The sequence below is a fragment of the Mesocricetus auratus genome, unplaced genomic scaffold, assembly GCF_017639785.1.
Source record: "Mesocricetus auratus isolate SY011 unplaced genomic scaffold, BCM_Maur_2.0 Super-Scaffold_100011, whole genome shotgun sequence".
Lineage (NCBI taxonomy): Eukaryota > Metazoa > Chordata > Mammalia > Rodentia > Cricetidae > Mesocricetus > Mesocricetus auratus.
The window spans coordinates 50,587,165-50,608,260 of record NW_024429195.1 but is presented as its reverse complement, the minus strand read 5'-3'; the positions used below and the strand labels follow the sequence as shown (position 1 = coordinate 50,608,260).

At 41.9% G+C, this 21,096-nt stretch overlaps 1 protein-coding gene and 1 pseudogene across 2 annotated transcripts in view; one reads left to right on the top strand and one right to left on the bottom strand.

Moving 5' to 3' along the window:
* Positions 1-21,096, bottom strand: part of Hmga2 (high mobility group AT-hook 2) — a 115,670-nt gene that overhangs the window by 78,312 nt on the left and 16,262 nt on the right. The gene's annotated exons all lie outside the window — the stretch shown is intronic.
* Positions 715-19,249, top strand: LOC106022068 (annotated as a pseudogene).

Genomic DNA, 21,096 nt, shown 5'->3' with positions numbered 1-21,096 from the left:
CAGTGTATAACTGTAGTTTCGTGAATTCCCATGCTCCCTTCTGGTGTGCACATGTACGTGCAGACAAAAGCACCCATAGACATAAATATAAATCTTTGAAAGAAATACTACAGTTTACAAACAAAACAAAACCCACACTGCCTGCTCAGTGTAGAAGTCACAACTATAGTAGTCCAGGAAGTTGGGGAGATGGGCAGGGTACAGAGTCTCATGATCTTAATCTTTACCTATTCATGTGAAAACTTTCCACACCATTTCTTCTGACTGAATCCCAAATTACAACTAACTTTTCTCCACATCTGATCCATGCAAGGAAGTTTCAGTGATTTTATATATATGTATGTATGTGGTGTACACACACACACACACACATACACACATATATATATGTATGTATGTATCTTTGAAATCTAATGATCCTTGAAGTCAAAGTGGTTAGTTTAAACACACTGGGGACATGTCACTCCTCTTCACAGATGTGCACTTCATACTGTGAGTAGGAAGATGCAGGCCACTTGGGAGACCAGGGCTTGCACTTGTGCCCTGTTTTGGCTTAACGACTTCAGTAAACCAACAGAAACATGCCGTCCCATAAAGATAATTGCACAACAAAACTTTATCTTTTCCAGATGGCAAATAGGATGTCACTAAGTGTGACTTAATGATCTGGGCCCCACAGGACTCTCCCTAGGTTCATTTGGCTGCCCAACCAGAATGTCCGTTCATCTCAAGTACCTCAACAGGGACCCTGGTCTGGCGGCTAACGAACATAAGGGTCGAGCCAAGTGTCATGCGCTGGACACAGACATAGACAAAGAGGTGGCTGGGAAGACGATGGGCATTCACAGCTCCTGGCAGGTTTCATGATCTCTGCACGCGGCCGTTCACGGTCTTTTCCTCCCTTTCCTGCTTTTGTTTTCATCATTCTCTTGTGATCTTTACCCACAGCCAAAGCCTCGGCTCTTCCTCCAGGGCTCCCAGGTTTTTGCTCAGCTCCCTCCCCTCGACTCCATGTGTATGTAGCAGGGTACACAAGTGTTGCCTCTCCACCCAACACCCCACTTCCGTTCTTTTTCTACAGAATTTTTTCCCTTAGCTGAGGGCTTGTTAGCATTAATATCTGCACCATATTTTTAGTTCAGATGTTTTCCTTATTTTTTAACTTTCTAGAATAGGAGTGATTTCTAACAGCTAGCTTCCTTGGTATACACACCATACCAACTAATGCTGTATATATTTAAAAATACTTTAATTTTAATATATTTTTCAGAAATGTTTCCTTTTTCCTTTTACAACATAGTTTGCATGTTTGCTGCAAGATTCAGAGAACAGATAAATATACCCAGTGTGTTTTTGTTAATACCCTTTAAATTTTGAAGTCATGTTGTGGAATTATGAAAACAGCTGTGTATAAACCAACCGACCTTTTAAAAAAATATGTTGGCATGTTAGTTTTTTAAAGTATAGTTTATTCAGAAAATAGTCATATATTTCCTTGCTGAATTTATTCTTCAAGATTTTGTTTACCAGCCTAAGGTTAAGAGCTCTTTCTGTTCTTTCAGAGGACCCAGATTCAATTCCCAGCACCCACAGGCTGGCTCATAGCCACAGGTAACTCCAGGGCCTTTGACACCCTCTTCTGGCAGACACACACGGTACACAGATAAAATACCCATACACATAAACATTAAAAATTACCACAGAGAGCCGGGCATTGGTGGTGAACGCCTTTAATCCCAGCACACGAGAGGCAGAGGCAGGTGGATCTCTGTGAGTTCGAGGCTAGCCTGGTCTACTGAGCAAGTTCCAGGACAGCCTCCAAAACAATACAGAGAAACCCTGTCTCGAAAAACAAACAAACAAAAAATTACCACAGATACACAAGCTGCTTAAATCACGTAGGTAGATATATGTGGATGATGCATAGATAAAGACACCAAACATAGTGTTTTAAAAAAGAAAGAAATGTATTCCTAGAGAACAGCAGACACAGAGCAATGAATAAAATCTAAGAAATGTATGCACAGACAAGATTTGCCAGATGGGGAATCTGTTTTGTCCACCATGATGACCAAATATTTTTCTTAAAATGTTCCTTTCCCCCCTTCTCAGCAACTGACTAATGAGCTGTGGAAGTAGCACATCTCATTCTAGGGTTGCTGACGCATCTGCGGCCATGTTACCACGCCCTGCACACAGCTTCATCTTAAGCTGTGTGCGCGTGAGCAAAGCCCAAACAGGGAGACCTAGCTCTCTCCCTCTTTAAAGATTTCCCCCAACATCTACTGCTTCCTGTTTTGCGGTCTCACTGAAGACATTAGCGGCGCTAACACCACTTATATTTATGCTTCTAAGTGTCAGAGCCAAGAGATTGGCAACAAAATTTGCTCCTCTGGGCCCAGCAATTAATGACATTAGCACTGCGGAAATGCATTTTTAACTTTCAGTTACCTAGCTCTGCCCAGCATACACTTTTTTCTTCTCCATTCAATGTGTTTGAGGAAGCTACCATTTAATACCACCTTTAATATTAAACACACACCACACACGACACACAACACACACACAACACACACATACACAACACACACACATACACCATACACACAACATACACCACACACACAACACACAACACACATACACAACACACACACACAACATACACCACACACACACACACACACATACACACACAAAACAAAATGAAAACACCCACTACTCAAGGAGCTTATGGTAAAGCGCATCAAATACAAAACGCGTTCCAGACAGACCATCACAAATGAAGACAGTGGTGTTATAAGCAAGGCATTTGTGTGCATCCTTGTTCTTTGTGAGGGACTGCCCACCTCTGACTAGGGAAATCGGGACTGTTTCTTAGTAGATGAGCTGGGCACACCATTTACCCATGCACATTGGAAGTTTTGTTGTCAGCTGGGGCAATGGACAGGCACATGGAGGCTGAAGCTGACAGGGGAGGAGAGGAGGGAGAGGGACATCAGGGCTGAGAGGACAATGTCTTCACTTCCCTATTTCTCTTAGTGCAACCTGTGTCCTGTGATTGCTTTTTAAAAGTATACCAAGAAGTCCAGCCTGTCACTGCTGCCTGATAAGTGTGGAGCCACTGACTGATAAGAGGATTGAAATGGTACCCGATGGGTGTCACACCTAGGTAACGGCATTCGACCATTGACATTTTGTCCTAAGATTAGGGGTGCTAACATTCTGGGATTGTCAAGATCGTCCCTTTTTTGAACTCAATAAACTATTTCTAGAGAGGCTTTTAGTAATCTAGATAAAATAACGCGGCATGGTGGCTAATTAAGGTAGGAGCACAGAGCAAGCTTCCGAAAAGAATCATAGAGAAACACAGGTGATGACATTCTGACTCTGGTCTGGACTTCAGGTGGCTTGGCATGAAAGGCTCCCTATTACTGCAATATTTAATGTGCTTTTTAAAATCCCCAAAGTGTTGACTTACTGGACTGTGTATCACTCTCTCATGGATTCAAAATGTGAAGGTATAAGCATAAGGATGCCTGGAAATACCAGAGATAGATCAAAGCAAGGTCATTACAGGGGTGGGTGCTGTTTTTCCCTTTTCATTTTTGAAGGAAAATAATCACCACAACAGAAAATAATGTCTTAGTCCCTTCAGACTATACATGAAATATGAGTATAAATATCTCACTGCATTCAAAGATACCTGTAAGACTCAGACCAAGGTAAGAATTCCCAAACTAAACTGTTTGAACTGTTTGCTCGCTCTCCTCCTCCTCCTCCTCCCCTCCCTCCCTCCCTCCCTCCCTCCCTCCCTCCCTCCCTCCCTCCCTCCCTCCCTCCCTCCCTCCCTCCCTCTCTCTCTCTCTCTCTCTCTCTCTCTCTCTCTCTCTCTCTCTCCTCCCCCATCTTTCTTTCTTTGTGGGAAAGAATGGCTGAGAACCAGGAACTCATTCATAAAACATAGACTACTGGGGATGAGTCAAATGACCTGATCTACACTCACACATTCAGTTTCTTGACCTGGTACATACTATTGGAAACTGCATCAAACCATAAAAATAACTCATGTGTCTGTTATGTTTTTCCATTTTAAGCTTATAATAGCAATAACGACCTCAACAGAAGGCGTTCCCTTGGAATTAATGGCTGGCTGGGAGGCAGAGCCCAGGGCCACTGGTTCTTCCCAGCTGGTCATTAATCCCCAGGAAATGCCTGCACCTCCATCATGATCGCTAAAGCACCACTACAGAAAATTCTCACAGTTCCAGTGCATGGAAATTTGAGGCTATTTTGCAAGACCACGGTATTCATGTGAGTTAATAGGCCACCACTGAGCACAGCGCACGTAATTATCAAAATGACAGAAGGGAAAACAGTGTTCTCCTAGGTCTGTAAGATTATAGGAAGTGGGAACTAGCCTTATGGGAGGGGTATGGTTGAAGCTAAACCACATTAATTTAAGGGGAGACTGGAATCCCGTATATAAAAGTTAGTGAGGAAAAAAAAAGAGACAAGGTAATAGTTTTAGGATATTTTTAAAAGATGCAAGTTAAAGATATGTATATTTCTTCCTAAACTGACTAAATACTATGAAAGAGAATGAGTATGAACACAAAGAATTGTATGCAGCCAGTGAAATGGAAGGGAATGAATACAGTGGGTAGGAAGGATTGATTAATGTTTATTAAACTTTGCAGGCATTCACCTTTACATATTTCATGCAGACATTTTGTTTTAGACTTTCTGGCTACAGGAGTAAGCAAAGAAAAGCCACCACGACGACAGCCTGAAGTTGTGCTGTTTGCCTAACTAGAGGCTTAGCATCTATACGCAAGCAGGAGAGAAAGGAAGCTGAAAACCATTACTTACAGTCCTGGCTGTCCACATTACCGTGTTTAGATGCCTTCTTAAAAATGCGCAAGTTTACAAGCTACACTGAAAATGAAAATTAGACGCTTTCAAATCTATTCTTTCCCCACTTTATAACACTGGGCCCAACAAATGTTTCAAAGGAAAGAATTAATCCAAAAATCACACCCCAAACAGCCTATAAATCTTTCCAATGTGTTCTTATAACAAACTACAAATGTTGGCTTTGATGCTCCAGATTTAATGAAACTCCATGTACGTTCTCCTCACATGTTATAAATACCTGCCTCACTCCAAAGCAAGCTTGAAATTAAGAAGGTCTGCTATGGGTTAAATTGCACCCCTAAAATGATTTGATGAAGTTCTAACCCACCTTGCATCTGCAAGAGTGAAGCATTATTTGGAAGTCAGGTCTTTGTATACGTCATCACGTTAAGATGGAGGTTACTATAGTTGGTCCTACTCAAATATGGCCTGATGTCCTCAAAGGAGAAGACACTTGCCTGAAGAATATCATGTGGCAACAAAGGCGTATCCTAGAGTGGTGTGCCTAAAAGCCAAAAAATCCTCAACTAGAAACTAGGGTATGTTGCCTCACACCTGTAATCCCAGTACATGGGGTGGGAGTGAGGAGCTCAGTCGGAGGAACATTTCCAATTAAAGGCCAGCTTGTGTGACCAGGCGAGATCCTTCTCAAAAAGGAGAGAGTGCCAGAGACAGAGAGACGGGGACAGAGATGGACAGAGAGACACACACACACAGAGACAGAGGCGAGATCATGTCTGCAGACTGGCCTCTGGGAGAGCAGTATGACCCTGCAATCACCCAAATGTACAATTTTCCCTTCCCAGAAATGTGAGAGAGTAAATTTCTATTGTGCGGAGGCACCCAGGCATGTGGTACTTTGTTACATCAACCCTCAGAAAACTTAATACAGGACCCACAGGAAGGAAGAACCAGGGCCAACATTACAAATGGAAAAGAGGGGAGAGTCAAGCCAGCAAGATGAAGCCAGCCATTCCTTGCAGGGGAAACATCAGGAAACCTGTTTCCTGTCAGGATAATGAGGCTCGTGATAATTGCTCTCTGCTTTGACTTTGTCACCTGTGGAACATGAAAGCCTGGGACTCTGTAAGGGACAGAGCAAATCCAGACTCCTACTTGAGGAGGTTGAGCACCAATCAGGATAGCAAATGCATCCACCGTTCAAGTAGGCCTCAGTGACAGACAGCGGGACCCGGGGACCACAGCTGAACCTTCTTCTATCACGCACCACGTCCATACTAGCAATCCACACACGTAAATGTGAGTGAGGTAAGGACAAAGATGCTGCCGTGGAAATAATAGCATTCTGTCCCGGTACTCTCATAATTTTTATTCTTTAAAATGTTTTTTTCCCCCTACACATCCAAGATTCTCTGAAAACGTCTCTGGTTAATTTAAAAGTGAGCTTTTGTTTAAGTAAGATGAAAACAAAAAAAATTAGAATATCACTTGTAATTAAGAAACATTTTCTTTTACAGTGCTACTATGGAAAATCATTAGCTCAAAGAAAGGAAATCAGTCTTACAGGGCACCATAGAGTAGGGACTTGGGCTCCAGTAGGGCACTGGATCCAAACACAATATATTCTCTAAAAGGCCCCTGTAGTAATCGCATTTAGAGTTGGTTCACTGGTCATTATGTTCATCTGGCTATCTAACTGCTCAGATCCCAGGCGTGACCAGTAGAATGCTGCAGTCTTTGTCATTCTAAAACAGCAATGTCAGTACTTTGAGCTATTTGTTAATTGCTGTTATCAGAGTAGAGATGCTTAGCCAGAGACAGGCCATTACCAGATGTTGCTATGGCTTTGCTCTGTGTGTGTGTGTGTGTGTGTGTGTGTGTGTGTGTGTGTGTGCATATGCACACAGAAAAATGCACACATACATGTGTTCATGTTTTCGAAAGATGTTTGCCATTTTTCTTTCTTCATTATTTATTTACGCATTTATTTTAGCTGGTGGACTTAGCTGTGGCAGCATTATCTAGTGTGGGTATTCCCGGTGGTGTCAATCTGACAAGGTTTTACTGCAGTCCATGCATATTAGAGACTGGGATAAATGGCCAAGTCCAATTAACAGGGCAATTTGCCCAATGAATATCTGCTTTTGTGGCCATATAAAATCTATGTGAAACAAATAACTTCTGGTTCAATTTTTGCTCATTTGTTTGTGTATTGGCTTACTTATTGGTTGGTTTTCAGTGTTGGCAATCAAACCCAAGGCTTTGTGCATGCTATTCACATGTTTAACCACGGAGGATCCCCCAGCCTGCATTTCTGAAGGGGAATAAATGTATTTACCCACAACTTCAGGACTCTGGAGACATAGTTGAACATACCCCAAAATACAGACCAGACAAGTACTTAACTAGGCACAGTGTGTGTGGCCTCAGGAAAAGCAGGTGTGTTGCACTCCTAGGCCGGTTCTCCTTCTTGGCCTCTCAAATTGGAAGAAACTCTCAATGCAGTAAAGTACAGGTTACTCCAGGCAAGCCAGGAGCTGGGTGCCAAGCCCACCTACACTTCTGCTTGGGCTAGCCAGCTATTCATAACAAGGGAATCTGAAGGAGCACCCATAAAGCTACAGGGAGGAAACACAGGCCAGACTCTCTCTGCCTTGCATCCACAGCCAGGCAACGTTCTAGTACATGTAGAAGACATGACGCATCTCCCCATGTCTGTCATCATGGGATAAGCTGACAGTTCGCAAGCAACTATCTTAAAAGACAATACTTCGATGGAGGATGTCTGAACCTACACACTCAATAAAATTGGTTATAACATAACCCATGCACAGACACACGGAACCCGGAATGTGATAGTGGGTTTGGTTAACAACAACATCATAGTTGAGATATTGTGACTGTAGTTTATATGGGGTCAGAACATTGTTCAGTAGTTGAGGTTTTGGGCTGATTCCCAGAGCTTCAGAGAAAAACAGGAGAGAGAGAGAGAGAGAGAGAGAGAGAGAGAGAGAGAGAGAGAGAGAGAGAGAGAGAGAGGGAGAGGGAGAGACAGAGACAGAGACAGAGACAGAGACAGAGACAGAGAGAGAGAGAGAGACAGAGACATGAGTGTTGGGAACCCAGACAAAATTTACAGGACATTTCTTACAACTGCATGTGAGGCTCCTGGAATCTCAGGAAGACAAAGATAATCCAGTTGGATTTTGGAGTAAAGGAAAGAGGAAGAAGGAAGGCAAGAAAGTCATTTTATTTTAACAAATATAAACAGGTGAGGCCATCAAAAGTTTCTCTTAACTCAATGTTTTCCTCGTCTGGGCCTTTGGGGTGGGGGTGGAGATGGTAAAACACAAATAACGCATAGCATGTCTCAGAAGTGATGCTATCAGCTATTTTTCATAAAAGTGTCTTCAGCTGCCATGATATTACGCACAGTTTAGAAATCTGCATTCAGTTAAAATTCATTCATCTTGACAAAAATCTCATTAGGATCCATGGGTCCAGGAAGTTCAGTTAGCTCAGCTATGCAGCCCAAACAATGACCTCCCTCCCAGGTCGACTCGCTGGAACCACATCCACTCACGTTTGCCCCAGCTTTCTCTGTGAATTTCAGTAGGGGAACCTAGGGCTCTGGGGGGGGGGGCGGTCTCAGGTTTAAATGTTTCTACTTCAGATCCCCAAAGAGACAGAAAAACAACTCAATTTATTGAGTGTTCACTGTGTGCCAAGCACTGTGCATAGAGCCTTTCAGGTCAGGAAGGGTGGGCCCCGTATGTGGTGAGGACATAGGCTCGGGCCCCAGACATAACATCACCCTACCACCCTGCCTGCTCCGCATCACTGGCTCGGAAGGCCAGAAACAATTAAATGATTCAATGGCTACGGTCATGGGCAACTGTGGAGGAAAAGGCCTTGGGAAAGTGTCCCCTGTGAGTCTCTGAAGCACTGTTGCCCCACCATAGCTGGTTCTTCTGGAATACTGGAGCTTGCCACGCAGTTTGCAGGGACAAATGAATCAAATTCTATGTAGAAGTACCCAAACGTCTATGTGTTCAGGCTCATAGTTAACATGAAACAACTGAGTTGAACAATAAAGCACACACACACACATACACACACACACGTGCGCGCGCATATGTGTATATATATATATATATATATATATAGGAGAGAGAGAGAGAGAGAGGGGAAGACTTGTTTTGTGAACCCTGGGTGTATATTTAAGTAGATTTAAAATATGAAAGCAACAGCACATATAAATATTCCTTTGGCATTAGAATGTTTACTCTAATTTCTTTTTCTCCCCAATTTTAATCCATATGGTTCAGCTGAAGGATTCATCTTTATCACTGGCCTTCCGGACAGCATATCAATCATCCTTCCTTTCCCAACTTTCCCCACAAAGTCTATCTCTGTAGATACCCTCTCTCGTCTGGGGTCCCTGCAACTATCTGGTCACTTTTACTCTAAAAATCCTCTAGTGGGCCCAGCAAAGATTCCTCCTCCTTCGGCTATGTTTTGACCACGCGTTCTGTTGGAACGTGACAGTTACTGTCTGAGGAGGTAAAGTTCTACAAGCCTTCCTTGACATGTCCACCTCTCATCTCTGTACCTTTTTATTCCCACAGACATCATTTGGCTCCTTCTAAACATTACACAACCCCACATACAAATAAAACCTTCAGTGTTGGAACTTTAACCTTCCAACAACAAAAGAAGATGGAAAAAAAACTAAGGCCCCAAACTTCAATGGAAAGGGCTGGAGAGGTGGCTCAGCAGTTAAGAGCACTGGCTGCTCTTGCAGAGGACCTGGTTTGATTCCCAGCACCCACATGGTGGCTCACAATCCCAGTTCCAGGGGATGTCCTCTTATGGCCTCTCTAGGTACCAGGCTCACAAATGGTGCACAGACATACTTACAGGCAAAACATTCATACATGTAAATAATTTCTGTGGAAGAGAAGAGTGAGGTTGAAGATGTTGAGCAAGGGTTTAAAACGTACATGTGTGACAAGCCCAAGTTTACTCTCCTGTTGTGAAATGTTGCTTTCACTGTTGAGACTTACCGCCATCTTCTTACGGTGACGTCTGCTCTGGAAATTCTAAATTTTCTCCTTACCTTATTTTGATCACAATCCACAAAGAGCGACATAGAAGGAACAAGTGTCATCCCACATGAGATGTGGACAGGTGGGGTTATAAGCAACCTATCCAAATCATGAAGCTAGAAACTCATTAAGTCACAAGCCAGGCAGATGGCATTTTCATTTCAGTTACAGTGTTCCAGCTAGCTTCCTCAAAAACTATATCAGCAAATTACAAAAACAAGACTTAGAAGAAACCTAGGTATGGAAATGTGACAGTAGTCTAAGGTTAGCAAATGAAAGGGCCCAGACTCTACTACAGATTGGTTAAGATTTACAAAGGATTTATATGCTTTGTGGGTGTAAGCAATATGACTCAGCAGATGGAGATGTCTGGTGTGCAACCTAGTAACCAGAATAAGATCGCTGGAACCTGCAAAAAGAGGTAACTGACTCCGCAACGTTATCTGCTGATCACATGTATGCCATGCCATGCACGCACGCACACACACACACACACACACACACACACACACACACCAGGAATATATACTTTGCCCTACCCTCAACAGGATGACTTATTCTGAAAAAGAACACTACAAATGAAAACTGATAGAAATGGGCTAAAACCCATATAATTAGTTATCTAGTTACAATTATTTAGCTTAACTGCATAGAAATATAGTTAGACTTGTATACCTTGTGTTGGGACACTGATGAAATCTTATTTCTAGGTGGCATTTTCCAGGCACACATTGCTATTATTATCACAAAGATAATTTTATGGCTGAAAGGACTATAAAAATTTTCTTAGGCTTGAAGGTATCTGACTCAAAAAAAAAAGACAATTTAAAAACCACAAAACTCATAAACTTTCATAAATGTTGAAAATTTGTGTTTGCTTCATGGGTATGTTTAAATGTCAGCTTCTCATAAGAGGGTATCAATGTTTACTGTAATATGCTTACTTGCTGGGATAGTGAATTATCGTTCTGAAGATATGATATAATAATGTCTGATAAAAAAATCAGTTTTAGCCACTGTCCTGATCTATCTATCTGTCATCTTTCTATCTATACATCGTACCCATCTATCTATCATCAACTTGACAGAAGTTAAGAATTATCTGAGAAGAATGAATGAACATCTACTAAGAAAATGTTCCTACTGGACTGGCCTGTGTGCAAGCCTGTGGGGCATTTTCTTAGCGATTGATGTGGGAGAGCCTAACTCACTATGAATGGTGCCGCCCCTGGGCATGCGGCTCTGGACGGTATAAGAAAGCAGACTGAGCAAGCCATGAGGAGCCGGCCAGTAAGCCTCACTCTCAATGTCTCTGCTTCCATTCCTGATTCCAGGTTCCTGCCCTGACTTCCATAAATGTCGGATGCCAAACTGTAAGAGGAAAACACCCTCTCCTCCGCAAGTTGACTTTGGCCATGATGTTTTTTTCACAGCATTAGAAACCATAACTAAGACAGCCACAAAAGAATTCTTCACACTGTGACTATGGATGCACATCTTCTCAGTCTATACAACCGGTGCACATTGAAACTCCTATTAGCCCAACACATTTATTTGTTTTATCATAGGTACCAGCATATGGTACCAGGCATATGAATATAACATGAATTAATTTTCTAAATACTAAGGACCCTAAAAACCTTCTACAATGCGAAAGGATAATAGCCATATCTGCCTATTATTCCCGGAGGTGTCAGCTTTTAAGAATGGTTCCAGCTGATCTGTACTCAAATTAATAATCCAATAGTCAAGCAGATTATTAGACAAAGTTGCCATTTTTGTTGTCCTTAAAACTTGGAATTTGACATGGTATTAGGAAGCTCACCCATTATCTGCACAGAATGCCAAGCATACAGCCCTAAACAGAGTGATTCTGTCATACATTTTAAAGTACACACACACACACACACACACACACACACACACACACACACACGGGGTTAGCAGTGCAAGGGTGTAAGTAGAAAATGCTCTCTAGGTTCTTTGACTGCCTCTCCATGAAGCACTCACCACTAGTATACTCACTGCCTCCTTCTGCCATTGTAAATGCTGCAACAAACCCATGGAAGATGAAAAAAGGCATTATCAACTGTTTTCCCACTTTTCTTTGTTTTCATGCTAATGGGAAGGGAATGGAACACAGATAGGGCACCTGAATGAATTTCTGTCAACCTACACTGAGATTTTCTATTTATAGGATGATCCAATATTGAGTCGGAAAGTCTTTTCAAGGGACTGTGCTCAAACCTATGATAGAAGGCAGACTACCATTTCCACAAGTAAAGAAATAGAGGTGGTAACAGGAGGCAGAGCAGTCAAAATCCCCTTGGGGCCTGTGGCATATAGGTACCACCAATGTATTATTAAGCGGCAAGGCATGAACTAGCATTTGAAACTATTTGGAGGCCATGTTTTGTTATGTGCTTAAACCTAGTAAAGTTTCTTTTAAAACACAAGTCATCAGGTTGAAAAGAAAATGAAAAGCCAAAGAATGAAATTTCAACCTACATTCACATCTAGAAAACAAATACTCAAAGAGCTTGCTTTGTAATATGAAAATTATATACACTAAAGAACAAAACATTAATTAAACACCGCTATTGGCCTCACCTGATACTAATATCAAGACCTACGGGGCGCCGGGCGTTGGTGGCGCACGCCTTTAATCCCAGCACTCGGGAGGCAGAGGCAGGCGGATCTCTGTGAGTTTGAGGCCAGGCTGGACCGACAACCTCCAAAACAGAGAAACCCTGTCTCGTAAAACCAAAAGAAAAGCCGGGCGTTGGTGGCGCACGCCTTTAATCCCAGCACTTGGGAGGCAGAGGCAGGCGGATCACTGTGAGTTCGAGACCAGCCTGGTCTACTGAGCGAGTTCCAGGACAGCCTCCAAAGCCACAGGGAAACCCTGTCTCGAAAAACCAAAAAAAAAAAAAAAAAAAAAAAACCAAAAGAAAAAAAAAAAAAAAAAGACCTACGGGGCAACGCATGCATGCTTGCTGAACAAAGTTTTTGAATGTCTTCTCACTTGGTTCTTCAAAATAATCCTATGAGGAAGCTTCGTCTCACATTTGTGGAACTGGGGGCTGGCGACAATGAGTGGCTTGCCCTGATGAAGTGGATATCCTAACCCAGGCAGACTCAGCTCTCAATGACCCTGCTCAGCTCTCTCCTGTCTCTAGTGCTAAGGGTCGGAAGATAACTATGATGTGTCTCTGACCCTCCAAGAGCTCATTTTTAAAGTACAAAGGGTATAATGATTCAGAAATACTCATGTATACAATTAAATTTCCTTAAGACCTGGTAATTTAAAACATCACTCATAAACATAGATCATATGCAAACAAGCACAAACGGGTACCCTGAAGTCAAACTATGATGAAGTGAGATCTAAATGGAACGATGCTGACCAGATTCCCCTTTTCTTCCCCATGGAGCTTGTAGCTGACAGCTTATGCCTGTGTTTTCAAGCCTATGATAACTGTATTTGTCTCATTTTGACACATCAAATAGTATATACACTTGCTGCTGTCTGAATACCTGTTGTGGTGACAGTGGGGGGACACAGCACTGCCCCCACAACCATACACCAATTTATTCATTATGTATAAAGAGATGTCTGTTCAAATTATGGGTTTCTCTGGGCAGTGGTGGTACACACCTTTAGTCCCAGCAGTCTGGAGGCAGAGGCAGGTGGATCTCTGTGAGTTCAAGGCCAGCCTTGTCTACAGAGTGAATTCTACAGCTGAGGCTACACAGAGAAACCCTGCCTCCAAAAACAAAAACAAGCATATGAACAAACAAAACAAAATTATGGGTTTCCTTTTTAGATTCCCCAGGCAAAGCCAACTCCCATCTCCTTTGTTCTCCCTCACCTTCCCAGGACTTGGCACAGGTTTGACCCATGGTACCATGAGAATGGCATTAGAGAAATGTTTGGAGGAAAGAAAGAAAAGTCACATAGCCCTAGAGTCTCTGAATTGGAGCTCTAGGGATTAAATGGTCCATCCAAACAAGAGATAAGCAAGCCAACGAGGGAATAAACGTGTGTTCAAGCAGCCTTTACCTCAATGTACATTCAAGCTCTGTGTTCAGGATGAAATAATCGACACAGCAGTACAAATAATCACACTTGCAGACACACAGTGAAGGTTGTCTTCATGACATCCCCCTTCCCCATTAAATTTATGCTTAGGGCATGAAAGCTTTGTAACTTTTTAGCAACCAAATAAGACCCTTTCAACATCATAGGACAATCACAGGAAGCCTGGGATAGAGTGTAATTGGCAGCTACTAACCAATGTTAAGCAAGTATTTGTGAAAGGAGACTTGAGGTAGGATAGAGTCGGATTTAGGATATTGTCCTGAAAAGCAATTCCCTATCTAGCTATACAATCATATTTATTATGAGAATAGACAAGTACTTTCGTGTCTCCTGTCCTGCGGACAGTGTCGGGTCACAGTACACTGAGACACTCCGAAAAGCTTCTGTTGGATAAGATTAACTTCCCGTCGTGGCTTTTAGCAGAGCTGACCTCTTGTTCTTGCTCCCATATGACAGAGGCACTAACAGTGAAATGGCCGAAGACAGACAACAAAGCAAAGAAGGAGCCCAAAGGCACTGTCATCTACAAGCTCAGTCACCAGTTCCTTGGGTGACTGAGCTGGCTATGTTAATAGAGGGTTTTATATTTTGTGGCTAATAATGCATGGCACTCATTGCTCATAGACAAAGTTCCCATAGGGTTCTTAAGAATGAGAAAATGAATGAATAAATAATGCGACCTGCCCAAGGAATTTAGATCCTGGGACACAGAGGTCTTTAGCTCATCGGAGTGCAGAGGGGAGGCTTGATTGGATGGTATTAGGTGTTGAGTTTTCCATGTAAAATATTGAAGAGTGTAGAATGAAGAGCTTCTGACTGGGGGTGGGGCTTAACAGACACCATCTTGCAATGTGGAATAAGAATAATTATTCCTTAGTCTAGCAAACATGCATGGCTGGACATGGCAGCACGCACCTTTAATCCCAGCACTTGGGAGACAAAGGCAGGCAGATCTCTGTGAGTTTCAGGCCAGCCAGAGCTACATAGTGAGATGCTATCTCCAAAAGAAAAGAAAAGAGCCATGTTGATTCTATTTATAGACTATGATAGCTTCCACTCTTTGGGGGCTATTTACAATGATCTGTAAACACTGGAGCCTGAATAGCTACAGGTAAATAAATGTACCTGGTGGTAGTGTACAAGGACATAGGTCATTTGTGCTTCTGAACCACCTCCTATCTATAATTCACCAATCTGCAGGGGCAGAGGAAAATGGGACTCCCTTGATTATAGTTCGATAAGCTCATCAGGCACTGTGGCCCTGACAAACACCCCTCAGAGATGCCGGCAATGCGTTCACATTGTCTGTTTAGTTGTGAATGGTTGGGACCTATGAGAGTGAGTGTGCCGAACTGCACAGATGACCAAGAAGGGTTTGCAGTTATCAGCCTCTTTTGAAAATAAACACCAGTTAGCACAACAATTTAGGGTAATACTTCAATATTAAAACTAATCAAAAGAGATTAACTTTGAATGAAAACGTATCTGAGCTAGTTCCAGTATTACTCTATGGAACTTATGAATGCTTTTGTATTTAATCTTGCAACTTCAAATCTTCATTTTGAGAACTATTAAAAAAAAAGCTTACTCTATTTTTCCCCACCAAGTTCTATTAGGGTTTGGATAGTTCTCAAACTTCATCAGAAAACGTAACAAAGAGGTGTATTCTTAAAGAAAATATTATATATTGATTTTAAATGCACCATATGCATCAGGAAATTTCCATTTTAAATCCTAAGCATGTAGAAAAATCTATTTGCTTTACTGATGGTACTTTATTGTAATGATCTCAGACATAAAATATGAAACAGCTAGATTAAGTAACACTCAAACCTTTGCCCTCTTCCACACTCTGTCCACCTCAGTGAACATCCATGTTGTTAGAATGGCCATTTGGAAGCTGTGGAACATCACTTGGGTTTTACACCTTATTATCAATTTCTCTACCCCCCCAAAAATGATGACATTGAAACTCTACTAAAATATTTGTCTTCAGTCCTCTTTCATGACTCATGTGCTCTTTTGCCTACATTCTGTCCATGTTCATCAACTAGTAGAACCCTTCCTTGGTCTCCTTTCCAAATGTTAGACTACACCCACACTCACACCTATTTACATATACATATATACATTACAGGCTAGGATCCACATATGAGGGAGAACATGTGATTTTTCTTTCTGATTTTAGATCATCTCATTTAATGTTATAACTTACAAATCCATTCATATTCCTGCAAATCCCACAATTTCATTTTTCTTTAAAACTGGATAGTATTCCATTGTGTATACGGGGCACATTTTCATTATCCACTCATCTGTTGATGGTCATGTAGGTTCATTCTGTCTCCTTGCTATTATTATAAGTAGTGTGGCAATAAACATGGATGTGTACATATCTCTATGGTAAGACACGGAATATTCTTGTGCAATAAAAGCTGGGTGGCATGGAAGTTCTGCTGGTTTTAAGAGCATATTAATGTTGCAAGTTTTTAAGGGGAAAATAGTCTTGCTTTTACAAATTCCATTTAGCTGGCATGTTTGATGTTATATCAAGGTCCTTTCTTCCCCTCTGATGCCATTACAAACTTAAAATCATGGGTATTCTGCATTATTGGACATCTCTTCTTAAGTTGTGTTTCATTGTGAGCAAGGCAAGTGTTGAGTTACAATGGATACATGTTTTTCAAAACAGAACAAACATCTGGAGAGGAAAGAAAGGGAAATGGAAACAACTGTTTTACTTCCAAGTAGATTTCCAGGTTCTTCAGAATGTGGCTGCTCAAAACTCTTAGAAGAAATAGGTTTCAATCCGTCTAGTGAGAGCCAAATGTATTTATTCTGAGTTAGCATCTCCTGCTCGGTCCTCAAATCATCTCTCCTTACATTTCTAGCTTGTCACATATCAGGGAAGACCTTGTCTATCTAGAGTCTTCACGGGTTTGAGTAGCAAATGAAATGACATCACTTTCCTGTGTCTCACAAACTCTTTAATAAAGCAAGTGCCCCTTTAAGGAGGTGAAATGGAAATGTGTATTTTTAACTTAACATCCTGTACACACCCCACTGCCAAATAAAGAGTTTCACAAGCCACGGAAACAGCTGGAGTCGTTAGTGGCTTTCTAATGACCATCTAAACTTGGCATCTGGTCCCTGGGTCAATTTCTGGGTCAATGTCATGATCTCCAGAATATTTTTTTCCTTTTAAAAAAAAGCGTTCATTTGTATCAAGGTGTATTTTCCTTTGTTGGGATGTTCTAAAAACAAAACACTTAAGGCCCTGCTTGTCCTCATCCATGTATCCCCTGTATTCCCTGGCTGCTGTTCTCCCAGAAGCCCTAGTGGTCTTCCTAAGAAACATCTGGATGGCATATTTCATGAGTGAAGAGAACATCTCATTGTGTCCACACTCTCAGACGTGTGCCAAACATTTTCTGTCCCTGTACCAGTTATGTGGTGAGGTCCTTTTTGAGGGAAAAAGGAGAAAAGCACAGAGGGTAGGAGGACTGACTAATGGAATGATATAGAGGTTCTGAGAACAATCAAGTTTTTATAAGTATGTATTAAGGTAAATAGCATGAAAAATACTTTTCAAATTCAGTAAGACACAACATCAAACTTGCACTATAATGGGAAAGAAAGGCTTTTAGTATCAATGTCAAATTTTCCCCTCGTATGAAGAGACATAAAACTCACTTTAATATCACTAATAAGCAATTCATAAACTTGATAATAATAGACAGAGATGCATTGTAGTAGGTTGAATGTAATGGGTGCCCATAATCCCATAGGGAGTGGCACAATTAGGAGGTGTGGCTTTGTGGGAGTGGATATGGCCTTGTTAGAGGAAGTGTGTCACTGTAGGGGCGGGCTTTGAGGTTTCCTATGCTCAGGATACCACCCAGTGTATCAGTTGACTTCCCGTTGCCTGCAAGATGTAGGACTCTCAGCTACTTCTCCAGCACCATGTCTGTCTGAATACCATCCTGCTCCCTGCTGTGATGATAATGAACTGAGCCCCCCTAATTAAATGTTTTTCTTTAATAAGAGTTGCCGTGGTCATGGTGTCCCTTCACAGCAGTAAAAACCCTAACTAAGACACACATTGAAAACATGGTACCACCAAGAGAATGTGGTTGGTATGGTCTGTGATTCTCACTTTACTTCATGTGTAATTACTGGTAGCTATGGACAATTAAAGTGGGGGCTATAGTTGACATTAAGGGGAATGCATATGCTCCACGATGACAGTTACCAATCATTACGTGTTAGCAGGATTTTGTGGGGGTTTTTTTGTGTGTCTTTTTGTTTTTGAGTCATTGCACAGATTTCTTCATTTAACATACACCTTTTCCAGATGAGAAATGGGGCCTTGGGACAATCATGACAATCATGTCATTTGTTCAAGATGGGGATGGGTCAAAACCTGAACCCAAACCACATGAATCTTGACCCTTGGCTCTTAATTGTCAAAGAAATTTAGGCCCCCTAATTTCTCCTTCCTTTACCTCTCACCTCTGACATGCACAGACAGAGACTGAAAATGCAGAAAACTCCTATCAACGTAATAATCTGAAATGTAATCAAACCAGAGGAAAGAAGAGACCAAAGGCGGCAGTGGAGTAGAAGTATTCCTAACCCTGTCTAGTTACACGCTCACAGGGTCACTGGACCCACAGATCCCCTATCCTTTCTAAGGGGCAGGACTGGTGCCAGGTGCTCTTCAGATCTACATATTTTTGCTGAACTAACTCTTGATTAAATATCTCACTATTGACCCCAGGTACATAAAACACTCTTTTCCAGGCCAGTTATATGGGTCTGTAAGATTAATAGGACAGAGTGTATACTTGAGTGGCAGCGGAGGACACTCCAATACTTGCCACAATTGATGAGAAACTCCAGGAAAGAGTCAAGACTGAGGAAAACAGTCACATCAAACTGAAGGTGGTGGGCAGGGCGGTTCTGTGGTACTGTTTAAGATGAAGAAGCAAACACCACTAGTAAACTAATGAAAGCCTAGTGTGAGTGACAGGTTTGTCAAGGAGGCAGAAGAGATTCCAGTCCCATGAGCAACAGTCGATGGCACAGACACCTGTACAGTTGGAAATGGAGGATCAAAATATGATTGGTGTGTTCCAGCAGGACAGGAGGTGTCTACTAAAGGGGAGCCTGACGCTTTACCCCAGGATTTTGTTGAATACATTCTCAATTAGAACGCCTTAGCTTGGTTCTACTGCATTCTAGCTGTCTCTACTCTTTCCTTTCCCCTCCCCCACTCCTTTATTAGACAGAAACATATTGTTCTTCCTCTTCTCTCTCTCTCCCTCTCTTCCTCCTCTCTCTCTCTTCCTCCTCTCTCTCTCTCCTCCTCCTCCTCTCTCCCCTACCCCCCCCTCTCTCTCCTTTCCCTAACTAAATGACTGATGTTCTATTTTGGTCAGCATCTGATAGAGCTGGTCTCAGAGAAGCCTTGGGTCTGTGGAAATACCCCCTTTCTCCCCTAGTGCATGTTCACTCAGCTCTTATCTTAAAAACCCAGTACGTTATTTTGCTCTCATTGATTTAATTAAAAAGTTCAATGGCATGCACTCCCTGTATACCTTGTTCAATGCTTTTCACTTATCATTCTGAAACCAAAGACAATTTTGTAACTTTTTTTGTATGAAGCTGTGATATGCAGGGCAATCTGTCTTGAGTAGGGGTAAATTACACTGGAAAAGAATGAAGCCTTGAATCTCCTTTGAGGCAAGTATCTTCATGCTTAAATAAATTTATTTCTTATTTATAGGATATATATCTATATACATACAGAACTTTAAAACGAAACAGCCTACAAGAATAAAGAGAACAATCTGGCCTCTAATCCAAATACCAAGTCAATCCAGTCAGTTCAAAAATATATCTACAACTCAACGAAATCAGTGGATGTAATTGTTGGAAAGAATCATACTTATCCTAAAGTGCAAGCCCACTTCCTATGGAGAATGCAGCAATTCACTCCACATAGACTCCTCAGCAAATAATGCTGCTGAACAGAGTGCCTTGCTGGAGCTACCAGCACGGTCACCAAGAGAAGATATGCAAGCCAAGAGGAAACACTTTGTCTAGGAAAAATATACCATTTCCTTTTATTCCCTCTCCTGAGTAGAGCTGCTCTTCTTTGGAGACCAAACTGGGGGCTTGCTGCAATGCATCACATAGAACATTCCATTCTCACAGCCAATAAAAATTAGAAGCCAGGTGAGTCAGTGAGGGTCACACAGCTGTTCCCAGGAAGCCAGTGTCTCTATGGTTGATAATTACTAAGCACTCTTTCCCAACATGAAGATGATATGTTCAGAATCCAGGTACCCTCCAATAAACAAGAACCCCTAAGAAAAAAATTGTGCAACACTTGAAGTGCTCTGTATTTGGTAGAAACAGCTGTGGGAGCTAAGATGTATGGAGGTTGACTCAAGGACAATAGAGCAGCAGTTCTCAGCCTGCGGGTCGCGACCCCTTTAAGGGTCACATATCAGATATCCTCCATATCAGACATCTCCATTATGATTTATTTTATTTTTTATTTTTTAATTTTTGGTTTTTACGAGACAGGGTTTCTCTGTATTGTTTTGGAGGCTGTCGGTCCAGCCCGGCCTCGAACTAACAGAGATCTGCCTGCCTCCGCCTCCCGAGTGCCGGGATTAAAGGCGTGCGCCACCAACCCCCGGCTCCATTATGATTTATAACAGTAGCAAATTACAGTTGATAAAGTGGTAACGAAATAATTTTATGGTTGGGGGTCACCACAATATGAGGGACTGTATTAAAGGGTTGCAGCGTTAGGGAGATTGAGAACCATTGCATCAGAGGGTACCTCAAAGGCATGAGGTATGGAGAGCAGAGATTTACTTGGTGGGAGGTATTTTCATGGTTGATTTTCTCTGCAACTCATTACCACCTATTTCATTTTAGTCCTGCTAATCCTATGACTTCAAAGATCTCACCTATTGACTATTCCGTTGCCTA